The 15,870-nt window shown below is 39.1% G+C and overlaps 1 long non-coding RNA gene across 4 annotated transcripts in view; it reads right to left on the bottom strand.

Moving 5' to 3' along the window:
• Positions 1-491: 491 nt before the first annotated feature.
• LOC310901738 overlaps positions 492-15,870 on the bottom strand; it is a 283,646-nt gene continuing 268,267 nt past the window's right edge. For 3 of the 4 annotated variants that reach the window (XR_014586093.1, XR_014586094.1, XR_014586095.1), the window contains 3 exons: positions 11,966-12,084; positions 7,144-7,200; positions 492-6,332 (listed from right to left, as the gene is read on the bottom strand). This is a non-coding gene — a long non-coding RNA (uncharacterized lncRNA). Of the gene's footprint in view, positions 6,333-7,143; positions 7,201-11,398; positions 11,484-11,965; positions 12,085-15,870 lie in introns of all 4 variants that reach the window. The other variant, XR_014586092.1, reaches the window with a different exon arrangement.

Genomic DNA, 15,870 nt, shown 5'->3' with positions numbered 1-15,870 from the left:
GGTTTCACCTACCTTCCCATCCTTCCTCTATTTCCTGTCAGTAACAACAGATACTGGGGTGTGGTGAACCAAAGATACAGCCTAGCATGTAGTCCAGTGAGAGAGAAGCTGTTTGATGGGCTGTTACAGAACAGTTGAACTCTCGTATACCTTCACTCTTTAATCCCTGCTCATGAAACGAGGTGAACAATTGCAATGCTTGCTGTGGGGTTAAAAGGCGTAATTTAAGAAGAAAAGACCAGGCTGGTAAACCATCTCAAATCAAACATGAAAGGTTCATAGCCATTATAACCTAGCTCCTCCTCTCCTCTCCTCTCCTCTCCTCTCCTCTCCTCTCCTCTCCTCTCCTCTCCTCTCCTCTCCTCTCCTCTCCTCTCCTCTCCTCTCCTCTCCTCTCCTCTCCTCTCCTCTCCTCTCCTCTCCTCTCCTCTCCGCTCCCCTCGCCTCCCCTCGCCTCCCCTCGCCTCCCCTCCCCTTCAAATTCACACTCTATATCAAAGGTATAAGGCTCAGCTGGAACCTGAGACCACATCCAAAACACAATAACTGTCACAGTTAGCTTGGGGGAAGTGTGAGAAACAAGAACAAAATCACACTTTCTGACAAGTATGGATTCACAAATCAATGGAGACAGGAAAGAAAGTAGCACCAGGCTCACTTTGGAAGTCTGTGCTGTGGTTTGACAACAGGGAGGCTGGCTCATCATTTAGCCATTCCTCCAGCTATAGTAAACTTTGAAGGACTGCGGAATCACAGAGTATGTGAATGCCACTGCAGCTACATTTTACAAAAACAAAAACATCACCACCACGAACAACAACAAATCCACAAGCCCAAAATAACAGCTTTCTAGTTGCAAATTCAATCGAGAAGAATTCCTGGCAGCTCTCACTGAAGAAGCATGGGGCAGGTTTTTGTAAGGGTCTTCCTCACCACTTAGGGATCAGCTCAAAAACTTTCTTTGGAGAGTGCAACAACATGAAGTGCAGCTGAGCTCTGAAAAAAAGGCTGAAAAAATATGCATAGATCAACTGCTGGCCCTAAATACACTTCTGAGAACATGTGAAATTCCTTTTGCTACTGAACACAACAGGAGCTTTCCTTGGCTTTTCCATGGAGCCAGGCTCTCAGCCTATGCATGTGAATGAAAGGCGGCAAACAAGCCCTTTTTTTTAACTCAGAAGAGCAAGGTGAATCAAATTTACAGCTGTGAATAAACTTCATGCTTGCTGTGTGACTGTCCTCAGCTATAAGGTAGGCAGTGCAAATCAAGCTGTTGGCAGATTTGCCTGTACAGAGAGAGGAGAAATATGTGTTTCTTTGGCATCCTTAATATATTCCTAATACTAGTGGGAGTGCAGCCACCACTATGGAAACATGGACCCGTCCCTCAGTAGAGTAAAATCAAGATGCTTCAATGTACTTTCAGAATAAGGGAAAAATATATTTTTTTAATATAATTTGCAGTTACGCTGTTGGGAGGTTTTTAGGAAAATATGAAGGCTAATTTTAAGACTGTAGGGACTGTTTTGGGTCACTGTCAGTTCCTGAGTACTTATTCAAAGAGACATGGTCTCAAATCTCATCAAATTTCAAGAAGCATTTGGCTGCTTCATACATATCTACTTTTTTCAAAAGTATAAACCAAAGAAAATGGAAGAGGCGATTTATATAAACTCAGACGTGTCTTGCCATACATCCTGATTTTATCACTGGGAAAATACTTGAAGTTTGATGACTGAGGCATAACGGCAGCAAGCATCAAATGTCAGTGCTAGGAAACATTTCAGCATGAGACAAAACTGTGTTCTGAACCATGAAAAGTATTTAGAAGATTATAGTAAAAATAGCTTATGCTTATATTTTTTATCTTGACATGCTCACGTGTTACTACAAACATGTAAGTATCCTGGGCACTTTTTTCTTTTCCCTAAACATGAGAGCAATAAACAATGATCTGTGCAAAGTACTCCCAATACCTCCTAGAAATGAACAAATCTACAATTACAACAACAGTAATAATAAAGAAACAAAAAATATCTGCAGCTCTCTCTTGAGGCTAGAGGAGTCAGACAGTAAACAACAATCTACTCTTGTAAAAAGAATCTTATGAAAAGAATGATGACTTAATATGTGCTTAATTTATACCAGTCACAAGCCAATGGGTGTTCACTCTTGCACACTCATATACAAACACGTAGACATATTGAGTATTTTTCAAAATGCTAGGAAGAAAAGAAGAGAAAAATAACTAGCTTCTTTAACTCTCCCTTTCCTGTTGGTGAGATAAATGAGAACCAGTGCCACAGCTGAGATTTTGGAGCTCTCTACAATCAGCTCTGAAGCAGTTGCTTGCAGGCAAAAGAGCCCATTGTGTGACCTCGCCAAGAATTATGGTGGTATGGGAATAAAGAAAAACACTGACACAAGAAAAATGTGCATTGGTTTGCGTTAGAGCTCACATAACATTTTACAGCAGCAGAAGGCCAAATGCTTTCAATTCAAGGCACTGATGCTGTGCCTGATGAGATGAAAATTTCATGTTAGATAAGTGCTCAAGTGAGACAACTTGGCTTTATTTCTACTTTCCAGAGCATGCAGTAAGAGATGGCTGGTGCCCCCAGTGCAAACTGCCACCAAAAATCAGCACATTAGGAGAATTTACCTTGGCACTTGAGTATTTCCTTGGATTAGAATAGGAAATCCTGTTATGTTTCCTATACTAGGTGACCACTGTGGAGATGATGGATAAATCAGGTTGTAATTGCAATGCATGTTGGAATTATGTAACTTTACACCTGTTAAGAATTCCCGTTTTCTTGATATAGAAACAACTTCCTTTATTTTTTCCCCTCATTCTCCTTGGGCCATTTGATACACACCTAAAATGTGGCTTTACTGGCTGAGAAGAGAAGACACCTGACTTCCGGCAGAGATCCCTGAAAACAAGCATTAGTGCTGTGTGTTTGGTAGGAAGATAATAGCCTGAAACATTTCAAGAGTTTTGCCTCCCAGAACACCCACAAGCTATTAAAATCTGCCTGTGGAAAACATTACGATTATATTAAAGCTAACTTGTTTTGGGGTTTCATATATTTATCCTAGAAGTGAACATGGGAAGATGGTTTACCCTCACATTTTTTTCAGTTGATCAGAAAATCTTTCAACTCTTAGACATATTCTAAATGCTTTTAGCATTAACAAATGACTGGAGTAGATACCGTGGTGTCTACTCTTAATATTAACATTGACTGGCTTTCCGTTGCCTTTGTGCCTTGTAGGTCTTCATTGTTTTTTGCTTTTTTTCCTTTTTTTTTTCCCCCAAAAAAGCGTGTCACCTGCTTTTTGCCACACTTTTTGCTTCAATGATAAATACAAATTAGCACCCAACCACATTCAAAGCTCTATTAATGATTGTGAGATTTCAAATACTGTGGCTCATTTTACATACGTGACTCTACCACTTCAGTATGAACAAAAAAGAATATTTCTTTCCTCCTTCACTCTGTTCTGACTCACATATATTTTAAAATGTATTGTTGGAATCTGGCTAATTTGAAAGGGTAGAGTAGGATAAACTCCAGAATGGCCTGAGGAGCAGACATGATACATCCTACATGCTGAGCTACTGGATGTGTTCACAGCCGAACCCCTCTGGCTACCTAGTATCTTACAACTCTTTTAGCATCACACAGTCATTTGTTCATTTTTCCTCACAACGTTCCCTGCGAGGTAAGTCATGTTCCTCAGCTGAAAAAGGAAATTACTAAGTGATTCAAAAAGATTATTTTTGAAAAGGGATCTGTATTCTCTTAAAACAAATTAGGTCTTTTAAACTCTGTTGAACTGTTTGGAGGGAGTTCTAGACCTTTGTCCCTCTGAAGACCAGAAATAATCAATCAATTTCTATTATAAATGTAGCAAATGTATCTATAGGTAGTTTATACCCATTTTTAAAAATATTAACATTGACTGGCTTTCCATTGCCTTTGTGCCTTCTAAATCTTGTTTGCTTTTTATTATTTTATTTTATTTTATTTTAATTTATTTTATTTATTTTTTTCTTTTTTCCCCCAAACTGAATAAATGAAGCATGATCCGTTTATGTAGGGGAATATCCATTGCCTCTTGCTGATGTCCCTACTGTCAGGGAACTGAACATCTTTATCTGTGCTGTCTTTGGTAGATATGTTTGAGTTCGCAGAGCCAATGCAGGGAGCCAGCTGTACCTACACTACTGGGAAGGATGGAGCCAGCAAGAAGACTGGTCATCTCACTGTTGGGATGCTCCCACATTGCACTGGAGCCACCATTTGTGCAGTGTGGCTAAGGGAGGGACTGTGTGTGATGCATAACGTATGAGCTAACATGTCCATACAGACCTTATCTAGAAGAGGAATTGAATAATCATCTTGAGCTACTAGTGGAAACCTGTGGCAAAACAAGCCAGCATCCTTCCTACAACACTGAGCTCTAACTATACAGATTGTTATGCTTTATAACCCTGAAACTAGGCTAGATATGCTAATGGTTTACAATGGAACTTCAAGCTCTTTTTGTTTTGCATGAACTAGTGATTGTCTCTGTGTTAAAAGCAAATAAAATCTTAAGTTTTGTCCAGCAGCAACATTATAGAAACAAAATAATCAAAATAAGATGAGATATAACACAGTCAAAAAAATCTTACTTCTTGTGAACCCAGAGATTAGGCAGTTCTTTGTAACACAGTAGAGTGAAAATTATTTCAGTCCCATTCAGACCCCAAGTCTACAACAAGCGAGTGCATGATTTTGAGTAAATGACCCACACCCAAAACTTCACAAGGACTGAAGTACATAAAATGCAAGCAATGCAGTAGGCCTTGGACACATAAGTCTCTGTGAGGAGTAATTAAAACATGTCTAAATTCTCCATGTGTTAAGAATAGGACGAATTTATTTGCTCTAACCGTTTTCCATTGCTTTCATATCTTGTCATACCCTAACATCTGTAGGACCAGGAGTTTTTCCTCCTGTATTCACATGAAGTCTCCTTTTGTATGCACATGGAATCTCACGTGAGGGAAAAATCTGATCTTAGTTTCCATTAATGTTTTACTGAGGAATGTGGGACAGAGTTGCCACGCCTTACCTGCAATGGACTCTGACAGCACCCTGTGATATACAAAACCTTGCATCTTTCTCTGCATTAATGGATAGTTAAGAAATTACTGTTCTTCACTGTTCCTTCACTATCCTCATTTCTTAAGATGCAGAAAGCTCCTGTGATTATCTGCCATTTATGTGCCTGTCCTCCTTGGTAGCATGTGACTCTATTGGCTATTTTCAATCAAATTTGTCAGACTTTTAATGTAAAATGTTCCTACAAGATTCATGATCAGGTAAATGAGGGAGATCCAAAAATAATTCCACCTTCTTTCTGGAATTATTTTAGCTTTACCACGAACATTGCCTCAATCATCTGTCAGGATCTCAAACAGACCAGATTCCTCATCTTAGTCAAGAAACCTCATTATGTCAGGAACTCTACAAATACATAAATCGCAGCCCCAGGCACTTTGCATTGTAAATGAAACCAATCACACCTTCATGATATCTGAATGTCTCAATTTGTTCTATTTTTAGTTAGAAACAGAACTTGCAAATCCTGCTGTATAAGAACAAACTGAGTGAAACAAACAAAAATTCTATAAAGAGTCTGGAGAAAAACAACATTATTAAATTCAATAGTTTTGAAACAAAAGAAAAGCCAAAATAAGCTCTGAGAAAACCATTTATCTAGGCCAGTCCAATCTTGCAAGAAAGGAAAGCTCCAAAAGGCATTAATTCCACTTCTGTGTTATTATCCCTGAAATACATCACTGCAATTTGGACGTATAAAATGTCTTCAACAAGCGTGGAGAGTAACATGTTGACAAAGAAATATATGTTATTAGTTTGAGCTGCTGGGTCACCTGCGGGACAGCAATACAAACAACCTGGCTAATTTAGCCAAAAAAAATAAGCAAGTAGTTGAGACTCTAGCCAGAGTAGGAGGGGAAAAAAAGAATCACTAATGTAATCAAGAAAGACAGAAAATGAATACCAGGCTGAGAAGAAACATGTTTGTGGAATAGGTGTGTCAAGAGAGATAGCTGCATAGTTCATCTAAATGACAATGTGAGTGTGTTCTCCTCAGGCTCTGTTTCTTTCTCTGTCTTGTGTGTTTATTTATTTATTTTTTTTTCTGTTCTTGCTTACAGCAAGTTGCTGGAAGGGAAACAGTGTGAACCAATGATTACTCTCTCACTAGTCTTTTGAGTCTTCAGACTTCTTCCCCTCTCCAGAGGCAGTCTAGAAAGAAAAAATAATCAGTTTAGGGAGTGTGGTAGTATGGTAGAGAAAACTATAACACAGGGATGAGTGTTTGCAGTTTTCACTCAACCCTTGTTAATAGGTAGTTTAAAAGGTGGAAGGTGTCCTCTATGGGACTGCAGTGATCATGCACTTCACCTATTCCCAGTTGATTATTGTTTTTTTCTATTTCTCTATGACCTGCCAACTGTCTAAAGAACCATATATATCTTATTTCAGCTCCATCAGACTGTTCTCTGATAATTTTTGAGTTAGAGCGGTGACAACAGGGAGTGGAACTGAGGGAAAAAATGCAGGAAATCTTTCAGTGTTTCCATTCAAAAGAAAAGCATGCAGAAATGTGGAAATATTGGGATCCACCTTTAAGGTGGTAAAGCTTCCCAGGGCTGGAATGAATCTGGAAGATATTTTCAGACAAAGCCAAGTTGTGCCTCAAACCTTAACAGGGCCTTGACTGTGCCCTACTCTTAGCAGTTTCAGGAGTCAATCGCCAGAGCTAACCTTCAGTGGTTTCAGATCTATAGATCTACAATAATTTCAGTAAAATATTACACAAGCTGAGGGTATGATTGAAGGGACTCTCACTTCCAGAATCATAGTTATAGGGGAACCTGGGCAAGAAGGGACCTCTGGAAGGATATAGTCCAACCTCTTACTCCCAGCAAGGCTGTCTTTAAAATTACAGTGGTTACAAGGAGCTTATACTGCATGTTTAGATCAAGCAGGACAATTGCATGCCAGAGAACTTGCCAGGGTTAGGAAACACCGCAATGTGCATTTGACTTTGGACCTGTATTGTATGTGGCAATGCCTGGATCCAGCATGGACTGGTGCTGATGGTTCCCATCTGATTTAAAATAAATAAATAAATAAATCAGTTTTCGTAAGCTTGTTTCCTCTTGCCAATGCTGATCAAATTGGGATGTTTCTAAAGTAAGAATTTTTTTTCCCACTGTCAAAAAACACAAAGCTTTACAAGGGCAGGGATGCAGCAAAGTAGGAGTGATGGATTTGTTATGAGAATCTTACTTAGAAAGTTAATCACACAAGAGTCCTCTTCAGCAACCACAGAAGAGGTTCAGCAGTGATCCAAGATACTGCTGCTGTGCAAAGAAGAGTAACAAAGCTGGTGAAGGGACTAGAAAACAAGACATACAAGGAGTGACTGAGGGACTTGGGGTTGTTTAGTATGAGGCTGAAGATGAGACTGAGGGGAGACCTCATTGTTCTCTACAAATACCAGAAAGGAGGTTGCAGCGAGGAGGGTGTCAGTCTCTTTTCTCAGGTGACAAGTGATATGACGCAAGGAAACTAACTGAAGTTTCATCAATTATAGTTTATATTGTGTATTAAGAAGAATTTCTTCACAGAGAGGGTGGTCAAGCACTGGAAAGGGCTGCCGGTGGAAGTGGTGGAGTCCACATCCCTGGAGGTATTTAAGAGATATGAGGATGTAACACTAAGGGACATGGTTTAGTGATGGGACTTGATAGGTCAGGCTGATGGTTAAACCTGGTGATCCTGAAGGTCTTTTCAAACCTTGATGATTCCATGATTCTATGAAAACATCAGATTCTGTGAAGGGTTTCCAGATACTAAAGCCAAAACCAAACAAAAACAAAAACAAAACAAAACAAAACAAAAATATGTATATTTGTAACCTGGTACATATCAACACATTTAATTTCAGGAAAATTTGTCTTTGAGACAGAGGGTGTTTCCTTTCAGTAAAGAACTGAAGATCCAGCTTTTAAAACCATAGACAAAATCTGGGATATTCAAAGTGCACTGAATATTGACCAAACACCATTACCATTTAAATAGGAAGAGTAGATTAACTGCTTTTGAAAAATCTCATCTCCAAAGCCAACCAGAGTATTTAATCTACCCCTTGAGACCAACACAAGTTTGTGTTCCAATGGATATATTGTACTGTCAAATTTTAAATGACCCACGGCATAAAATTCAATATTCTTCTATAGTCTTATCAACCTTCTCCCTAGAAACGTTTCCTCACCTTCAGCTCATTTAGACTATTCTTGCTTCACTTCTAACTTTTTTTTTAGTGTCTGGCTGAAAGAGACATTTGAAAACCCTCAACAAGATTCCCTACTAGGCATTAAGTATTATCACAAAAACAAGCTGCACATTGTGATGATGTTTTTTTTCAGTCAGAGATCAAAACAAATGCTTTCCATTCAATATGATACAATGAAAAGAGAGAGAATGTTGAGAGTGTTTGACAATATAAAATTTGTCCATATTTGAAAGTGTCATGTCTTTACATCCTCTCTGGTTAGTAAGAAGTAGCTTATGGAAATCATGCCCAGTAAATTTTAAGAAGGCAAGATGAAGTTTTACAAATATTTTTCCTAAGCCATTGCTTGATTTTAAATCATTCTTCCTAGATTTTCCCTCTCTCATTTTTTTTTTTTTTTTTTTTGGTGCTCTTTACCTTTGTACTGAAACAAGACAAAAATCCAAGATCTGAGTTGATTCAAAATATCTGCATTACATGCCAGCTGGGAAGTAGTAACCATACATTGGCAAGATTACTTTTACAGCTTAGAAGCGAAACAAAAGCAGCCTAATGTGACAAGTCAGCTTAGTCATATTGGGGAGGGAAAAAAAAAAGGAAAAGTCTTTTAAATTGCAATTGCAAATTTACCTGCTGCTGTGGGCCAGACTCAAGCTTTAATGCTGACAACCACACAACTGTAGCAGCAATATGCCACAAGCCTGCACACAGGGCTCAGGCACAAGCGAAATGATAAAGCCTGTGCAAACTGTAATGCATATGATCTTTTTCCCCCACAGGTAGTTTCCATTTGTGGTGATGCCTCTTCAAGTTGGGACTGGACATGGACAGACCAACAAAACAAGTACCTCAAACTACATATAAAGGAGGTGCCACATTGGCTCAGATTTCTAGCCCAACCTACCTTCACTTTGTTGTCACTTAACAGTGACAACAGAAATTAACTCCAAACCTATTCAGGGGACACCAAAAGATTTACCAGGCCGGCTAATAGCTTGTGGTCCCTTTCATCTCACAACAAAGTCAGGACAAGCTCTACAGCACATATGGTGCAAGCTGCTATGCAGTTAAAGAGAACGTGGACCGCAGAAGAGGGAAGACAACTAGGCTGAAATGGCCCTGGGAAAAATCGAAATGATGCTATAGACCTAGGAACATGCATCATGCAGCAAAATAGCCCTTCCTGCCTTTTATTTTCAAAGATATATCAGAACTGGAAAATGTTCAGAGAGAAGCCATAATGCTTAGCAGATGTGTAGAAAATCCTTCAGATGAAGAAAGACCATGGAGACAGGAGGAGTGTGGAGACACTGGGAACTGACTGTTCATTTCTTCACCAGTACCAAAATTAAGGTATGCTATATGAAGCCACCAGGTATCAAGTTCAAAACAAAGAGAATAAAGGGATTTGGGGCCCCATGGGGTGTAGAAGTGTTCTAGAACTTGTTGCTAAAATCTTTTACAGATGTTAATAGTTTGTCTCCAACAACTCTGTGCCTAATTTGATTTTCAAGCTGTTAGAGAGCTGGCATGGGCATAGCAGGTTTTGTCAATGCTGAGAGTTTTTTCTTCCAAGGGACTAAAAAAAGCTGTCTCTTCTTCTGCACTTTCCTGAATAATATTGAAAAATACAGAGTAAAAGCAAACAAACCAAAAACCAAAAGACCCAAACGTCTGACCATCAGAGGAAGAAGAGCAATTACATCCCTCATTTTAGCCTGCCCATGTGTATTAGCAAACCTTAGGGTTCAGAATACTTGAAATGAAGGACAGACACCTTAGGTTAAGTTTTTTTGGTTGGTTGGTTGGCTTTTTTTGTTTGTTTGTTTTTGTTTGTTTGTTTGTGGTTGTTTTTTTTTTTTGATGATCTCTTCATTCTCTGATTCTCACAAAGAATTCATATGGAACACAAAATATTAAAACATCACTCAAAACAAGCCATTGCTTAGAGAATTTTAAATAAATATATAAAGCCAGGAGCTTACAGTTCTCCTGTTGAGACACAAATGCCAAAATCCAAAGCTCTACAGTTAGCTATAATTAATAGCATAAAAAAATAATGAACTAGCAGGTATTACACAAAGAGATAGACTGTATTTTTGGATAACTGAGTAAACTGAAGATATTTCATAAGCGATGTCAGCCATGCCTCACAGAAGGGCAAGCACCATAGGAAATCCTGCCTTTGTCTGCACGTTTCTGGACATCTTGGTCAGTGCTGTGCTCTGCTCAGAGCTTGCTAAGCACCAAACACTGCTAAAAGAGATGTTCTGGTAACCATTGTGTATACACTACCTGTGTGGTATGAATGAATAAAGACCAAAAGCAGGGAGAGCACTTCAGCTATTAGTTATAACAGTAGTCTGTAATGGATTACTACCTGTTTGCTTCATGGAGCCTTGAAGGATGCACGTAGGGGGAAAACAAAAATAAAAGCAGTATCCTGAGAATGGAAAGACCTGGGTTCACATCCTGACACTTCCACAGAACATTTGCTTGGCTATGGACAGGAGACCTTGCAACTGTTTGGCTCTCTATAGGGTCAGAGGGGGCAAGCCTGGCACCCAGAGGAGACCCAGGCCAGTGTAGTGAGCCCAGGCACAGCCAATCTTCACTCATTTCATCTCTCCATGACACAGTTTTCCATCTTTGAAAAGGACGTAAGAGTAGTTCCACTTGCCCAAGTGGCTTGTAAATCACTTCAAGGAATTTGAAAATAGCAACAGCAGTAGTTTGGAGCCTGAATTTTCAGAGTTCATCATTTCTGTTGTTCACCTGTGAGCTGAATTTTCTAGCAGGCCTTGGATTTTATGAGATGTCTCACTTGAACATATTTTGTGCCATGTTTTTGTGATGGGTGCCTTGTTTCCTAAACATTCAAAGACTGAACATAATGTGAAGAAAGGCAGAAGATTAAATGGTTGATTCTTTGTTTCACATGCAGGGCCACTAATTGCTAAAGAGAGCAAGCTTTTGAGTAGTCTTGACATTTTCAATGAATGCACACCTGCCGATGCTGTATTTTGCTTCCCTCAGTTCCACAAATTGCCTGCAGAAAGCAGGAAGACAAGGCCCTTTTTCAGGGCTCTGACCTTCAGAGAGAAATGGAAAGAGTGAGGTTAGTCCCCCATGCATCTGCATAAAGGAGACAAATCCTCTGCTGCAGAGGTAACACACACAGGGGGTCCTCAGTATGCAAGGAAGCCGAGGTTGAGAGAAAATCACTATGGTGCGTATACCTTTTACCAGGCAGCCTAACAAATGACACATTCAGGAAATTTAAAGTCTCTGTGATTGTATCTACAGTAAACTTTATTTTTCCCTCCCCTATTAATTTCTGAATGGAAGAGAAAGAAAAAGAACCAGAGCATTTACCCGACTGAAGGAGGGAGCAAACTTATAACTGATTTGATTTATTTTGTTCAATAGAGCAAAACCCTACTGAACGAAACATTCAATTACTAGTTTAAGCTGTATGAAAGTCAGCAACGTTTTGAATATAACCCTGATCTAGCTGTGGTTTCCTAAGGAGAGGTGTGAGGAAATGTCAGTGCGATGGAGCCTAACCACTTACCTTGTCTGGTGTGTCACACGGCAGAGCAGACGGTGCAACATCCTCCAGCATCACCCCCAGACTTTCTAGCCAACAAGAATAACTTCAATTGCTTCAAAGGATATGAGAGACTGCCCTGGCTGTGAGTATAGACAAATGGTCAGTTGGACACTGTCTGAAAAGAGAAGACTAAAAGAGAAGACTAAAATGTAAAATTTCCCGGGACATAACTTTTTACTTATGTGACACAAATTTTCACCGGGACATGAGTGAATTTCAACTCATTCAAATCTGCACTGAACACAAAATGCAGCTTCGTAGCATATCACTTGGGAAAGCATCTGGCACATGTGAGTCTGTTCCATTACTAAAAGTTCAATGGTGCTGTAATGCATGCAGAGTGCCTGGGAACCACAGTAATTGCTTGGGAAAAGAATAAATTATTAATACACAAAAAATTAATATATTTAACAATATAAATTAATATGCAAACGCATCAGACAAAAGCAATTCACACTTCTGGAAGTGTGGTGGTCATGTGTGTATCAGCAGAGTAAGCAACATACTGCATTTGTCTGAACTGAACCAGCAGGATAGTAAGAGCCAGGAAGCACCACCATTACCTTCCCTGCTGCTACAAGCCAACTAGATGCAAATAATTCATGTGAGAATTAATTTTAAAAATGGCTTTCTAAAGAAAGAACTGATTTTTTTCCCCACTTAATTGATTTTGCTTTCACTTTCCTTTCTGCTTCCTCTCCTTGAATAAAGTGCCACAGGCAGTAGAATAGGTACTTTAATACCAAAATTATCCTAGAAAGGAAGTTTAATCACACACCCCAAGGTTTTCAGAAAGGAGAGTGTAAAGTATAGCATATTTTGGCACTTACAAGGAAGAAATGTCTTGAATTAGAGTGGCTGAAAGATTTTCTTGAGAATATTTTTTCCTTTTTTTTTTTTTGTCATTTTATTTTACACAAATTTCAAGCTTTCGGTAGTTTTTAGGAGGCCTCTCCTTCCTGCGTTATGATTCTGTCTACATGTCAGTCTAAGTATCCCATGAACCAGTCCAGTGACAGAATAGCGCTGCAGCCTCAGCCACAGTCACGAGGCGATGCTGAGGAGCAGGGTGATTATGTGATCTACAAGCACTGTTACTTTGCCCTGTTCTCTCCAGAGTTCATTTGTAACCACACACAGTGAATGGCAAGGTTCCTTGGTCCTATGAAAACTGAACAAAACACAACCCTCTGCAGACACAGAGCAAGAACACGAGCACGACTTCTGAGCCCCATTTCAATGTATTCTTTAATTCCATGCTTCTGAGTCCTTGAGCATTTGTGTTCAAAACAGAGTCAAGGGAGAGGCAGCTCAGCTGAGCTGCCAGCTCTCAAAAAGCGCTCTAGAACTGAGTTGATGAAAAAAAAAAAAAAGGAAAAAAAAGAAAGAAAAAAAAAGCAAACCAGCTGATAAAAGCATAACTCAGGGACTTGATAGCAGCCAAGAAAGAGTGTTGCAGAGTGCTGATTGCAAAGTGATAGACAGAGGTTTCCATTTCACACATTGTCATTCTAATCTTGCAGTCCCAGTTCCACAATGTCAGGACAGATCCCTCATAAAAAGAAGAATAAAAAAGGAGCGAAAGAGGAGAAATAACTACACAACCTAGGGTAGGAAACACAGAAAGGGGAGGGGGCATTTTTCAAGTGTTCGGCAATTTACAGCACAGACATTTTCCATTCACAAACTGAACTCTGATGTTCCTGAAGGTGAAGACAAAAAAAGGCAAGATAAAACCAGAAAGTATTTTGGCATAGCTGGACGAAATGTTCCATCTGCAGGTATAATTGACACAGACTAAATTCCAAGAGTATAAATGCCAGGAAACTCACAGGACTGTCAGACAAGCAGAGGATCCTCTTATGATTCACCCTAATCCTCTGAGATAGTTGCCTGTATCTTGTGAAGAGCCAGAGCCCTTCAGTAAAGAGGATGATGACATAACAAATACCTCTGTCTCTCTGCTCTTAGGAGCCTTTATATGCTCCTATGCACAGAACAAGAAAATTTCAATCTATCTACAGAGGCACTATTGAGAAAATGCTATAGCTTGAATCCTACAAAAAAGTCATCGGGACCCTCACCTTGAATGGAAGCAAAAGCTCATTGAAGGAGCAAGTACCATAGAGCACTGCTCGTGTCTGAAAAATAAAATCAAGTACAAGAGAAGAGGGGATGTCTGGATCTCTGATTTTACATTGGAGAAATAGAGAATACAATGTTAGGTAGGAAGAGATTTAATGCAAAATGAGGAACTGAGCCAGCAAAAGTAGGAAGAAATGTTACACCCTAGGCCAAGAACTATGCCTGTGCTTCCATCTAACTATTCATAAAAATGTGAAAAATATAGAGGGACATAAAAGACATCATGGAAAGGCTAAAGGGGAAGATGGTAAAGCAGATATCAAACCTAATGAGACATGGAAGAGACAGAACCAGTGACAGAACTGTGGGCAGAGTGAAGGGTAAATGAAGTCACTGCTCATTTGTGTTCTGATTTCTGCTTTTCATCTCCAGCAGTAAAATAGATCTTTCATATACACCTTATTCCCTGCAACTATCCCAGACTCTTCACTGTTATAGTCTTAAAAAATGCATCTTTAAAATGATGATAATTCACTAAATACTCACACCAGACTTAATTTCATTTCAAGGCATCAACTGAACTGGAATAGAAAACCTTCATTTTCTCAGCAAAACTTTGCACCTCATAAAGGTTTTATCTGTTGCTATGGCAAAGGCTTTACCCAAAGGAGTTGCTTGTAGAATACCACAAGAAGGGGGAATTTTTCAGTTCCTTTCGCATACACATTTTCATACCCCAGACATTTTAATTTAATCATATTTTCCCTTCATCCTTCAGAGAGTTTCTTTTATTCCTGAATAAGCTGCATGTCTACATCAGCTGTATGGAAGCATTCATTCTTATCCTCTTCCCCACTGTAAATCAAAATCTACTTTTAATTACAGAATATCAGCTCTTTCTCTTTGATGACATTCAAGTGCTTATTCCAAATTGAAAGAGCAATAGAGCAACTGCCATGGTATTTTCATACATAGAGCAATGACCTTTTTAATATGATTTCATGGAAACAATGGAGGTACATTCATCAGGTTATATAGAAACTTACTGCTGCTTTTATTTTCAGACATTCCACTTTCAATTCACAATGACATTTGATGGGAGACATAAAAATGTCAGTAGATCAGTTTTTTTTTTTTTTTTCAGCAACCTCATCTGACAAGAATTCCCTCCTCCCTGTTTCTTTTTGCAGTGTTATGTTGTTCACTCATTTGGGCCTACTTCAATTTGCTTATTAAATATGTAAGATCTTCATTATGCAACCAAGAGTTGAATCATGTAAGATTAACACAAAGCCCTTGTGAGGGATTTTTTTTTTAACATTATTAATATTAATAGTATGTGCAGCTCACATATTTTTGTACTTTCCAAACCCAAATGTCAATACAGTGGATAAATTATACTTTCCTTCCTTGTCTTCTTTGTCTTCTTCAAAGAGAGGATGACATTCAACTTAACTAAAAGCAAAACTTCACACATTTCCAGCCAAGTTCCATTTCTGCATCCCAAAGAGTCACATTTATTATGGACTGTCTTGCCTGGGCATTGACACGAAAGAAAGGGTAACCTGAGGAAATAGGTAACAGCATATTTTTTATTCTTTGTGTTGCCTTACACAACCTCATAAATCCCATAGGTCCTACATAAGTAAAAGATCTCATTAACAACCTAATGAGTATTTTTTTGCTTCTATCCAGTTGGAGGCCGGTTACTAGTGGAGTCCCCCAGGGCTCAGTGCTGGGGCCGGTCCTCTTTAATACCTTTATCGATGACCTGGATGAGG

Source organism: Anser anser (assembly GCF_964211835.1).
Source record: "Anser anser genome assembly, chromosome: 6".
NCBI lineage: Eukaryota > Metazoa > Chordata > Aves > Anseriformes > Anatidae > Anser > Anser anser.
The sequence above is the reverse complement of the archived record's forward strand: the minus strand, read 5'-3'. Positions and strand labels throughout refer to the sequence as shown.